The sequence below is a fragment of the Balaenoptera acutorostrata genome, chromosome X (genome assembly GCF_949987535.1).
Source record: "Balaenoptera acutorostrata chromosome X, mBalAcu1.1, whole genome shotgun sequence".
Taxonomy (NCBI): Eukaryota; Metazoa; Chordata; class Mammalia; order Artiodactyla; family Balaenopteridae; genus Balaenoptera; species Balaenoptera acutorostrata.
This window is the reverse complement of record NC_080085.1, coordinates 7,759,706-7,772,277: the sequence shown is the minus strand read 5'-3', so window position 1 is coordinate 7,772,277 and position 12,572 is coordinate 7,759,706. Positions and strand designations below refer to the sequence as shown.

At 46.2% G+C, this 12,572-nt stretch overlaps 1 protein-coding gene and 1 non-coding gene across 5 annotated transcripts in view; one reads left to right on the top strand and one right to left on the bottom strand.

Moving 5' to 3' along the window:
* CLCN4 (chloride voltage-gated channel 4) overlaps positions 1 to 12,572 on the bottom strand; it is an 88,929-nt gene that overhangs the window by 56,068 nt on the left and 20,289 nt on the right. The window contains exon 2 of one of the 4 annotated variants that reach the window (XM_057538529.1): positions 10,199 to 10,277. The exons of the other annotated variants lie outside the window; for them this stretch is intronic. The gene's annotated coding sequence lies outside the window, so the exon portion shown is untranslated. The remainder of the gene's footprint in view (positions 1 to 10,198; positions 10,278 to 12,572) is intronic. 4 annotated transcript variants of the gene reach the window in all.
* Positions 9,234 to 9,306, top strand: TRNAE-UUC (transfer RNA glutamic acid (anticodon UUC)). Its single transcript has one exon. It is a non-coding gene; the product is annotated as a tRNA-Glu (tRNA).

Below are 12,572 nucleotides of genomic sequence, written 5' to 3'. Positions count from 1 at the left end.
GTTCACCTGATGGAGTCCCATAAGTCCCTTAGGCTTCCTTCATTCTTTTTTTTTTTTTTTTGTCCTCTGACTGGATAATTTCCAATTACCTGCTTTTGAGGTCACTGATTCTTTCTTCTGTTTGATCAAGTCTGTTGTTGAACATCTCTAGTGAGGTTTTCTGTTCTGCTATCATATTCTTCAGCTCCAAAATTTGTTTCTTTTTTATATTTTCTATCTCTTTGTTAAAATACTCGTTTTATTCATGGATTGTTTTCCTGAGCTTGTTGAGCATCTTTATGACAGTTTACTTTGAATTCTGTATCAGGTAAATCATATACCTGTGATTCTTTGGGATTGGTTTCTGGATATTTGTTTCTTTGGTTGAGTCGTGTTTTGTCTATTTCTTTCAATTTTTGTATTGGTATCTACACATGTGAAAAAACAGCCACCTCTCCCAGTCTTTACAAACTAGTTTTGTACAGGGAAGGACCTTCACGAATCAGCCCAACTAGAGAATCTGGAGGCCTCTCAAACCTTTTCTGCTGATGCAGACTTGTGCATGTAAAGTCCTAATTAAAGGAATTTGCCAGTTTATTTGTTTATTTGTTCACGAGATCATAATCTCTTGTTCCCTCTGTGCCTGTCCTTGGCGCTGCCAGTTCTCTGGTTCTATAGCAGCAAGCCACCTCACTCTCCTGGGTTCTCAGTGGCAACCAGGAAGCTCCCTGTCAGTACCTCACATCAGACCAAAGAGAAATCAGCTCCTCAGGCAGCCCTGCAAAAATCCAGAGAGCTGGATGCAAACTCCACTTCTCTTCCTGTCTCTTGCTCCAAGTGAGGAATGCAGTTAAACAGAAACCAGCCCCTCAGGCTGCCCTCAGAAAAGCCAGGACACTGGAGGCACTCTTCACTCCTCTCCCTCATGACTGAGAAGTCTCAAGTTGAGGGTCTTCTCCCAGTCATGCAAATCCATGCCAGCTGCCGCAAGCCACCCACCACTTGCATTGTTCTCAGCTACCCTCAGGCCTCCAACCCATGCTGGTTCCATCAGTGCTGTAAGTGGGGAGGAAGGCGAGCCCTGAGGTAGGGCTCTGAAAGGTTGAGATGTTGGAGACAAGTTCTACTCTCTCTTTCTCCAGGAGGAGAAACTGCAGGCAGTTTCTCTCAGTGCTGAGCTGTACCATCTTGGAGGAGGGGCCGACACAGGTAAAGTGAAGTCACTCCTCTTACCTGTTTCAAAGCAACTGTTTTTGGCTTTGTGCTCTCCTGGGGTCCTGCAACTTCCTGACTGGAATCTGGAATTCTCATAAAGGTCTCTACATCATTGCTATTGGTGTTTCTGTGAGGGAACAATGGCCGTGGCCTTCTATCTTACCATTTTGCTGATGTCACTCTGCCCCAAAGCATTATCAGAACTCCTAATTACACTGTGGCTGGAACATCTTCCCACTCCACCATGACCCTCTGCAGTGACGAACAATGACTTACTTATATTTGCACTCCCATCACTGTGTCTGGCATGTGGTCAATGTTCACTAAAGTGTTTTGAGTTCATTTAAGTGTGTGGTTATCTCTGAACCACTGGGGTAACAAAGGCAAGGCCCCATTACAGAATTTTTGTAGGTTCCATCTACGCACCTACCAAAAATGTCTAAGTCACAATTTTATCATAAATAGGATAAATAGACTCAAAAATAAATATGTGAGCAGATGAGACAGCCTAGAAAAAAAAAGAGTACAAAGGGAATTAGCTTGTCAGTTTGACTCCTGCACAGTCTCATGAGTCCAGACCAGTCTCCTCTGCATTGACATCCTCAGGATGATTTGGGGGACATCTAACCCTCAGACAAGGATGGCAAGAGCCACCAAGAACATCCCCAAGAAGTCCCTGGTTCTGTGCCATGGCTTCGAGGAGCACTTCAGGTACAGAGAACTGAGAGCACCTTTCCTGAAAATTCTAGTCCATGCCTCATTTTGAGTTAATAAATCAGCATTCAAGTTAACGACAAAGTTTCTTTTAACAGTTTTTGGTTTGTTCATCCTCTTAAATCTGATTGGTTCTGCTTCCCGGGAAAAACCAGACTTCTGTGCTAAGGTCCAGGCCATGTGCAGGAGTAATGGTCCCAACTTATGTCTGCCATGGGGTTCTACCCAAGCCTTAAACTCTCTGTGCCTCAATTTCCTCATCTGTAAAATCGGTACAGTAATAGTTCATATCCCTCCTGGGCTCATCAGGCATCTTTTCCGACCACAATGCTATGAGATTAGAAATCAATTACAGGAAAAAAACTGTAAAAAACACAAACACCTGGAGGCTAAACACTATACTACTAAATAACCAAGAGATCACTGACGAAATCAAAGAAAAAATTTAAAAATACACAGAAACAAATGACAACAAAAACACAACAACTCAAAACCTATGAGACGCAGCAAAAGCAGTTCTAAGAGGGAAGTTTATAGCAATTCAATCTCACTTCAAGAAACAAGAAAAATCTCAAATAAACAATCTAACCTTAAACCTAAAGCAACTAGAGAAAGAAGAACAACAACAAAAAAAAACCCCAAAGTTAGTGGAAGGAAAGAAATCATAAAGATCAGAGAAGAAATAAATGAAATAGAAAAGAAGAACACAATAGCAAAGATCAATAAAACTAAAAGTTGGTTCTTTGAGAAGATAAACAAAATTGATAAACCTTTAGCCAGACTCTAAGAAAAAAAGAGAGAGGATTTAAATCAATAAAATCATAAATGAAAAAGGAGAAATTACAACTGACACCGCAGAAATACAAAGGATCATAAGAGACTACTACAAGCAGCTATATACCAATAAAATGGACAACCTGGAAGAAATGGATAAATTCTTAAAAAGATATAACTTTCCAACACTGAACTAGGAAGAATTAGAAAATACAAACAGACCAATCACAAGTAATGAAATTGAAACTGTAATTAAAAATCTTCCAGCAAATAAAAGTCCAGGACCAGATGGCTTCACAGGTGAATTCTATCAAACATTTACAGAATAGCCAACACCTATCCTTCTCAAACTCCCCCAAAAAGTTGCAGAGGGAGGAACACTCCCAAACTTGTTCTATGAGGCCACCATCATCCTGACACCAAGACCAAAGATATCACAAAAAAAGAAAATTACAGACCAATATCATTGATGACCACAGACGCAAAAAACCTCAACAAAATTCTAGCAAACAGAATCCAACAACACATTAAAAGGACCATACACCATGATCAAGTGGGATTTATCCCAGGGATGCAAGGATTCTTCAATAGATGCAAATCAATCAATGTGATACACCATATTAACAAAGTGAAGAATAAAAACCATATGATCATCTCAATAGATGCAGAAAAAGCTTTTGACAAAATTCAACACCCATTTATGATAAAACTCTCCAGAAAGTGGGCATAGAGGGAACCTACCTCAACATAATAAAGGCCATATATGACAAACCCACAGCAAACATCATTCTCAATGGTGAAAAAATGAAAGCATTTCCTCTAAGATCAGGAACGAGACAAGGATGTCCGCTTTCACCACTATTATTCAACATAGTTTTGGAAGGCCTAGCCATGGCAATCAGAGAAGAAAAAGGAATCCAAATCGGAAAAGAAGAAGTAAAACTGCCACTGTTTGCAGATGACATGATACTATACATAGAGAATCCTAAAAATGCCACCAGAAAACTACTAGAGCTAATCAATGAATTTGGTAAAGTTGCAGGATACAAAATTAATGCACAGAAATCTCTTGCATTCCTATACACTAAGGATGAAAAATCTGAAAGAGAAATTAAGGAAACATTCCCATTTACCACTGCAACAAAAAGAATAAAAGACCTAGGAATAAACCTACCTAGGGAGACAAAAGACCTGTATGCAGAAAACTATAAGACACTGATGAAAGAAAGTAAAGATGATACCAACAGATGGAGAGATATACCATGTTCTTGGATTGGAAGAATCAACATTGTGAAAATGAGTATACTACCCAAAGCACTCTACAGATTCAATGCAATCCCTATCAAATTACCAATGGCATTTTTTACGGAACTACAACAAATCATCTTAAAATCTGTATGGAGACACAAAAGACCCCGAATAGGCAAAGCAGTCTTGAGGGAAAAAAATGGAGCTGGAGGAATCAGACTCCCTGACTTCAGACTATACTACAAAGCTACAGTAATCAAGACAGTATGGAACTGGCACAAACACAGAAATATAGATCAATGGTACAGGATAGAAAGCCCAGAGATAAACCTACGCACCTCTGGTCAAAAAATCTATGACAAAGGAGGCAAGAATATACAATGGAGAAAAGGCAGTCTCTTCAATAAGTGGTGCTGGGAAAACTGGACAGCTACATGTAAAAGAATGAAATTAGAACACTCCCTAACACCATACACAAAAATAAACTCAAAATGGATTAAAGACCTAAATGTAAGACCAGGCACTATAAAACTCTTAGAGGAAAACATAGGAAAAACACTCTTTGACATAAATCACAGCAAGATCTTTTTTGACCCACCTCGTAGAATAATGAAAATAAAAACAAAAATAAACAAATGGGACCTAATGAAACTTAAAAGCTTTTGCACAGCAAAGGAAACCAGAAACAAGACAAAAAGACAACCCTCAGAATGGCAGAAAATATTTGCAAATGAAGCAACTGACAACGGATTAATCTCCAAAATATACAAACAACTCATGCAGCTCAATAACAAACAAACAAACAACCCAATCAAAAAATGGGCAGAAGACCTAAATAGACATTTCACCAAAGAAGACATACAGATGGCCAAGAGGTACTTGAAAAGATGTTCAACATCACTAATTATTAGAGAAATGCAAATCAAAACTACAATGAGGTATCACCTCACACCAGTCAGAATGCCATCATCAAAAAACCTACAAACGGGCTTCCCTGGTGGCGCAGTGGTTGAGAATCTGCCTGCCAATGCAGGGGACACGGGTTCGAGCCGTGGTCTGGGAAGATCCCACATACCGCGGAGCAACTAGGCCCGTGAGCCACAATTACTGAGCCTGCGCGTCTGGAGCCTGTGCTCCGCAACAAGAGAGGCCACAATAATGAGAGGCCTGCGCACTGTGATGAAGAGTGGCCCCCACTTGCCGCAACTAGAGAAAGCCCTCGCACAGAAACGAAGACCCAACACAGCCATAAATAAATAAATAAACCCAAAGTTTAAAAAAAAAATGGTAAAAGCTTTCTTATAAAAAAAAAAAAACCTACAAACAATAAATGCTGGAGAGGGTGTGGAGAAAAGGGAATCCTCTTGCACTGGTGGTGGGAATGTAAATTGATACAGCCACTATGAAGAACACTATGGAGGTTCCTTAAAAAACCAAAAATAGAAACACCATATGACCCAGCAACCCCACTACTGGGCATATACCTAGAGAAAACCATAATTCAAAAAGAGACATGCACCCCAATGTTCATTGCAGCACTATTTACAATAGTCAGGACAGGGAAGCAACCTAAGTGGCCATCGACAGATGAATGGATAAAGAAGATGTGGCACATGTATACAATGGGATATTACTCAGCCATAAAGGAAACGAGATTGAGTTATTTGTAGTGAGGTGGATGGACCTAGAGACTGTCATACAGAGTGAAGTAAGTCAGAAAGAGAAAAACAACTATCGTACGCTAACACATATATATGGAATCTAAAAAAAAAAAAGGTTCTGATGAACATAGGGGCAGGACAGGAATAAAGATGCAGATGTAGAGAATGGACTTGAGGACGCAGGGAGGGGGAAGGGTAAGCTGGGACGAAGTGAGAGAGTGGCATGGATATATATTCACTACCAAACGTAAAATAAGATAGCTACTGGGAAGCAGCCGCATAGCACAGGGAGATCAGCTCGGTGCTTTGTGACCACCTAGACGGGTGGGATAGGGAGGGTGGGAGGGAGACGCAAGAGGGAGGAGATATGGGGATATATGTATACGTATAGGTGATTCACTTTGTTATACAGCAGAAACTAACATACCATTGTAAAGCAATTATACTCCAATAAAGATGTTAAAAAAACAACAACAGATGAATGGATAAAGAAGATGTGGCACATATATACAATGGAATATTACTCAGTCATAACAAAGAACGAAACTGGGTCATTTGTAGAGATGTGGATGGACCTAGAGCCTGTCGTACAGAGTGAAGTAAGTCAGAAAGAGAAAAACAAATATCGTATATTAATGCATACATGTGGAATCTAGAAAAATGGTACAGATAAACCTATTTGCAGGGCAGGAATAGAGATGCAGACATAGAGAATGGACATGTGGACACGGTGGGTGGAAGGGGAGGGTGGGACGAATTGGAAGATTAGGATTGACATAAATACACTACCACGTGTAAAATAGATAGCTAGTGGGAACCTGCTGTGTAGCGCAGGGAGCTCAGCTCAGTGCTCTGTGGTGACCTAGATGGGCGAGACAGGGGGGCGGGGAGGTCCAAGAGGGAGGGGGTATACGTATACGTATAGCTGATTCACTTTGTTGTACAGCAGAAACTAACACAACATTGTAAAGCAACTATACTCCAATAAAAAATAATAATAATAAAGTTAAAAAAAAAACACCCTTAAGTGTTTCATGAAAACACATTTTCCTTACCACCCTGCATGTTCCCTCATTCCCAAAGTTTATCTAATCAGTCCTTTGATGTCTGTAGCTCACAGAAGGGACCTGATGGATTCCAGTTCTGCTCAGGGAGATTAAGCAAGTCAAACTGAACTTTTGGGGGACCTGCTGCGATTTCTGTTTACCAAGAACTCGTGAGGCCATTAAAACATGAATCTACGCCTGGCATTTTAAATATCTTCTCCTGAAAACTCCTCAAAGTGTTTACATTTATTAGAGACTATTTTCTTTCAAACGAAATACATCTACTCTAAGTGAAAAGACCACTAACCAAGAAATTTGCGTGAATCCCATCTGGCTGTGTGACCTCCGCTGACCCCTGCTGACCCTCACCGCCCTCCTCTCAAAAACTACAGTCCTGGGCTGGACTGTTTCTCAGGTGCTTTCCACCCAGAGCAGATGACACAGAGACTGAAGCTTAGTTCCAGCCCCTTGCACACACTCGGGGACAAGCAAACAATCTTTAATTCATCAAAACTTTTTGTCCCTGCACAGATACTGGTTAAGCCTAGGGAACTTTCCAGAAATTTCAGAACTGTCTTCACTGCCAGCCGTCTCTATCAGTCATTACAGAGCAGAAAATCACTTGAAAAAACAACATACTCTTCACTGCTGGCAAAACTGAGATCATCTGAGTGATAATCTCACATCCTCAAAAGCTATAGTGATATCTGTGAGCATTACTGCCCTTAACAGCTAGAAATGGGAACCCAAAAGTGTAACTCAGAAAAGATCATTAAAAACATAGAAAAAGCAAGCCCCCAGTAAGCCGGGGGATCTTGTAACCAGCAAGAAGCCAAGAGTCCACGCTCCTCTCCTTGATGGAAACGCATGTGCACCTGTAGCTGCTAGGAAGATGCTTGTTCCCTCCAATCCAGCCAGAGGGAAACAGAGACCAGGGAAGTCAGGGCTGGCCTGGGCATAATCACAGGGCTAGGCCAGGAAGCGAATTATCTACAATATTCCAACTTGCCCTGCTTTTCGGGCAACTGCTATTTTAGTAAACAGAAGTAGCAAATCTAACGTCTTCGTTTTACCTACATTCTGGAAACTGCTGCGTTACTCATCCGGCCTGGATCTGGGGGCAGGTCTGGATTACCTGGTGGAAAAGTCAGGCCTTCTCCCTGTCAACCTTCGAGTCACCTGTGCTTGGACGGGCAGCACGAAAGAGCAGGTGAGGTGGCTGTCATCTTGGGACCTTTTCCTTCTGGCTCACAGAGGTGCACTATCTAATTCCAGAACATTTTCATCCTCTAAAAGTAACCCCATGCCCACAGCAGTCCCTCTCCTGGCCCAGCCCCTCGTAACCACTCATCTACTTTCCTTCTCTACAGATTTGCCTCTTCTGGACACGTCACAGAAATGGAATCATATCACATGCGGCCTTTTGTGTCTGGCTTCTTTCTCTTATTATAATGTTTTCAAGGTTTGTCCATGTTGGAGCATCAGTGCTTCACTCCTTTTTATGGCTGAAAAATACTCCGTTGTGTGGATATACCACGTTGTGTCTGTCCGTTCATCAGCTGACGGACATCTGGGCTGTTTCCACTTTGGGGCTATTGTGACTAATGCTGCTATGATCATTCCAGTCTTCACATAGGCATGTATTTTCAGTTCTCTTGGGTAGACACCTAGGAGTAGAATTACTGGGTCATATGGTAAGTCTACATTTAACCTTTTGAGGAGCTGCCAGACTGAAATCACTTTTCTTAAGTAAGCTTTTTATTGAAATAAACATCTATCCATAAAAAGGCAAAAGTCCTAAGTGGACACCTCCACAAATTTTCACAGAGTAAGCTCACACACATCACCAGCACCCAGATCAAGAACAGAATGTGACCAGCCCCCAGAAGCTCCCTCATGGCCCCTTCCAGGCCCTACCCCAACCGGAAAGGGAATCACTATCCTCACACCACAGATTAATTTTGCCCGTTTTTGAACTTTATATAAATGGGATCTTTCATTTCCAGCTTCTTCTGTTCTGTATGGTGTTGGAAGATCTAGCCATGTTGTTGAGTTTATCTAATTATCGTTCGTTCATTCTCTATGTTCTACAACAGTGAACTTTTTCTATTAAGGGCCAGAGAGTAAATATCTGTAGCTCTGTGGGCCACGTGGCCTCTGTCGGGACTACTCAACTCTGCCACTGTCACGTAAAAGCAGCTAGAGACAGTACACAAATTAATGGCTGGGGCTATGTGGCAATGAAACTCGATTTATCGACAATGGAGTCTGAATTTCATATAATCTTCACCTGTCACAAAGTACTATTCTTCCTTCAGTTTCTTTCCATCATTAAAAAATATAAAAAACGTTCTTAGCTCATTTTGCCTCAGGCAGTGAGCTGGATTTGGCCGACGGGATGATGTCCTTTGCCTCTTCCTGTTCTATAGTATTCAATGGTGGAAACAGACCCCCATGAGTTTATCCCTTCTACTGTGGATGGACATTTGGCTGGTTTCCCACTTGGAGCCATGACACTACTAGCTAATCCCCAGATGACCTGGGCAGATGGAATGGAAAGTCATCACTCAGATTAAAATATTAAAAGTCTCGGAATTCCCTGGTGGTCCAGTGGTTAGGACTCTGCACTTTCACTGCCGAGGGCCCGGGTTCGATCCCTGGTCGGGGAACTAAGATCTCGCAAGCTGCACAGTGCAGCCAAAAAAAAAAAAAAAAAAAATCTAAAGTCTCCAATCAGCAAGGAAGGCTGGTCACCCCAAGGGTGAGTTCCAGCAGGTTCCTCTGGCAGCGTGGGCGTGGTGGAAACTGCCACCAAAACCCCCTCCCGGCTCCGTGAGCCTTTCCAGGAAGCTGGCCTCGCCGTCTTTCTCCTCCCTGTGCCATCGCAGTAACTTAACTGCCATTCAGGGCTTGGCAAATGTTTCCTACAAAGGGCCAGATGGGAAATGTTTTCAGCTCAGGGGCCATGCAGTCTCGGTCGCAATTCATCCAGTCGGCCCTTTGGTCGTTGAAGCGCAGAACAGTCCAGACAGAGCGGAAAGAAGACGTGTGCCTGTGTGCCCTGGCGTGTGACCTACAGAAACAGGCCGCGCTCGGGGGCTGCTGGGCGCTACTTGACACAAGCAGTCACGGGGCATCTGCCACCTGCCAGGCCCTTGTCCACGGTGCCAGAGCCACCGGCAGGCCTTCAAGCCTCACCTACCAACACAAGCAGCAGAGCAAGCGTCACCACCCGCTGGGAACGTACACAGATGAAGAGGCACGGCCGCCCTGCACAGGATTCTGGAAGGGAAGGATGGGACCCCGGAAATGCAACCACAGGACCTCCCAAGCGGCGTTTCAACCTGGAAGCTTCAAGGGAATAAAAGGTAGTTCTTAACACACACACATACACATCAAGGTTTCTATGATATCCTACCATCGGAAAAGTTTCTCCAACAAATTAGCTATCCTAATGCTTCAAGACACCAGATGCCCCTGGCTTGTGAATACAAATATGGTCATAGCATCACTTTGACAAAGTGGTCAAGGCCATCAGGGCTAGAGGTCACACATACTCACAAGACACCGTGAAAGGAGTGGGACACAAGGAGGAGAGGATCCGAGAACACAGAGTTCAGAGCCAGGCCTGAGATGACAACTAAAAAAAAAAAGAAATACGGAAAAAAGCTTCATGTCTTACAGATTTTCCAGAAGCTCCAACAACCAATCACAAGTCACTTTTCTTGCAACCTGCATGGATTACAGCAGGCACTAAACTCAGGGCTGATGTCTGCTGGCCGCCAGCTCCTCGGTGCTGGCCGCTCCTCTGAAGGCCATCAGCCTGGGCTCCCTGAGGCTCAGAGGGGTGTCATTGCACCACTGGGCCACCAGAGGGTGCTGTGTGAGCAGCCCTGCTGCCTGGGGCAGCTGAGCCCACCGGGCGGGGCCTGCCTCCTCTCCATCTGCTCCAACCAGTACCCTGCCCTGCCTCACCCGCCATCCTTCCCGCAGCCTCCTTTAGCCCCAACTCCTGCCTCAGGTCACAGGAACTCCTGTCTCCACAGCCCATGGCTTGGGCTCTGTGCCCTGAGCAACTCAAGGGCAATTCCCGCTCCGGCCCGTGGCCACTCCTCTGTCACCTTCAGTGGCTTCTCGGCTTCTACACACCCTCTGACTCCAGTGCTTCCCGAAGTCTGCTTGCAATGGGTGGGCCTCACACAGCCTGCTGACCGAAGTCGAGACGCGTCAGAATCCACAGTGTGATTCCATCTACGTGGCATCCTATAAATTATACGTTAGGTGGTGACACGGAGGCTTCGTGTTCGATCCATTAAGCCATACAGTTAGGTGTTATGCCCTTTGGGGCGTGTTTGCTATACTTTGCAATTTGAAGACGTGTTTGAAAATGCGGGCTGCCCATCAGGAAATGCAGCTTCTTAGGCACGATTCTCACTTGTGGCTTTTGCCCAGCGCATCTGCTCCGTCTTCCGGCGAGAGTAGCGTCATTTTTCTTTGGAGCACAAGCCCTTCCCCACTCCCCACGGTCCTGGAGGTTTGGGCAGAAGGGGACTACGGTGGGAAGGAAAGCTCCAGTTCGATGGGCAGGGGCTTCGGGGCTGTCTAAAAACGCTCGCTTTCTTTTGAGATGCAGAAGCGTTTGGAGAAGAGGAGGATGTCCTGAAAGAGCCCTCTGCCAGGCCCGTGGAGGGAGGCCTGGAGGGGGAGAAACTGAAGGGGGCATGGGGGGTTAGGACACCTGGGCCCTGCAGGCCAACGTGGGTGCCTCGCCGGCCCCGCCGAGCCTGGGCTGCGCACCTGTAACAGGGCTGAGCGCCCTCCGAGGCGGCCCGGAGACGGGCAGAGCAACGCCGGCACCTGGCATTTGCTGCATGAGCCGGTCACTGACTGGATGGCAGTGCAGCCGAGCACTTAGCTCCGCACAGGGGTGCAAGAGCAGGCCATTCTCGCCCCCACAACCGTCCCTCCCCTCCACTGGGTACCAAAACTTCCCCGCCCCACCGTGGGCACGTGACCCAGGCGGGCCAATGACAGTCTCCAACCGCCAGGCACAGCGACTGGCTGTGGGGCGAGCAGGGGACCCATGCAGGGCCACATGCGGACGACAGCGAAAAGGAGGACCCTCCGTCCAGGGGAGTGGCTACCCTGGGAGCCGCCACCTCTGCGGCGGGTCTACCGCGGGGGGATGAGACCGGGCGACACGGACCAAAGAGGGACGGGCCAGGGGCTCCCAACAGGCAATTCTGCCCCCAGGGGTCACTGGGCACATTCTGTCACCTCGGACAGGGGTGCAGCTGGCATCTAGTGGGTGGAGGCCAGGGTTGCTGCTCAGCACCCGACAGGGACCAGGACGGCGCCAAGTGCCGCCAGCGCTGAAGTGGAGAAATTCTGCCTTCATCCAAACTGGGCCAAACGAGCCTTTTGGGCACTTCCCTGCAGGGGGTTATATTTGGGGGCCCCAGAGTCAACTGGTGACCTTTGAACCATGTGGATTCACAGGTCATTTCTCCCCAGAGTGGCCTTCCACTGCAGGCAAGCTGTGCTTGAAGCAGTGGCACCCACCAGGGCCAACTGTGTCCCTAGGCAGCCACTTGGCGGTGCCTGGAGAGAGTCCCGGCTGTCACGACTGCGGGGGAGGCCGGGGGGCGCTGCCGGCATCAAGTGGGTACGGCCAGGGATGCCGATAACCATCCCAAGTGCGCAGGACGGCCGCACAGCAAAGAGCGGCCCGCGCCAACGTCAAGAGCGACACCGAGAAACTGAGCAAGCAAGGGCCTTCCCGTTCCTGCGGCCGGTTCCCTGGCCCCCGCCAACGCCACCAGTTCTCCGCGCCCTGACAGCAGGAGCAGCGCCTCTCCCGCCTTCCCGCACATCTGGCGCACTGCGCAGCTGGCTAAAACGCGGATTCTGACCCAGCACGGCCACGGTAGGGCCT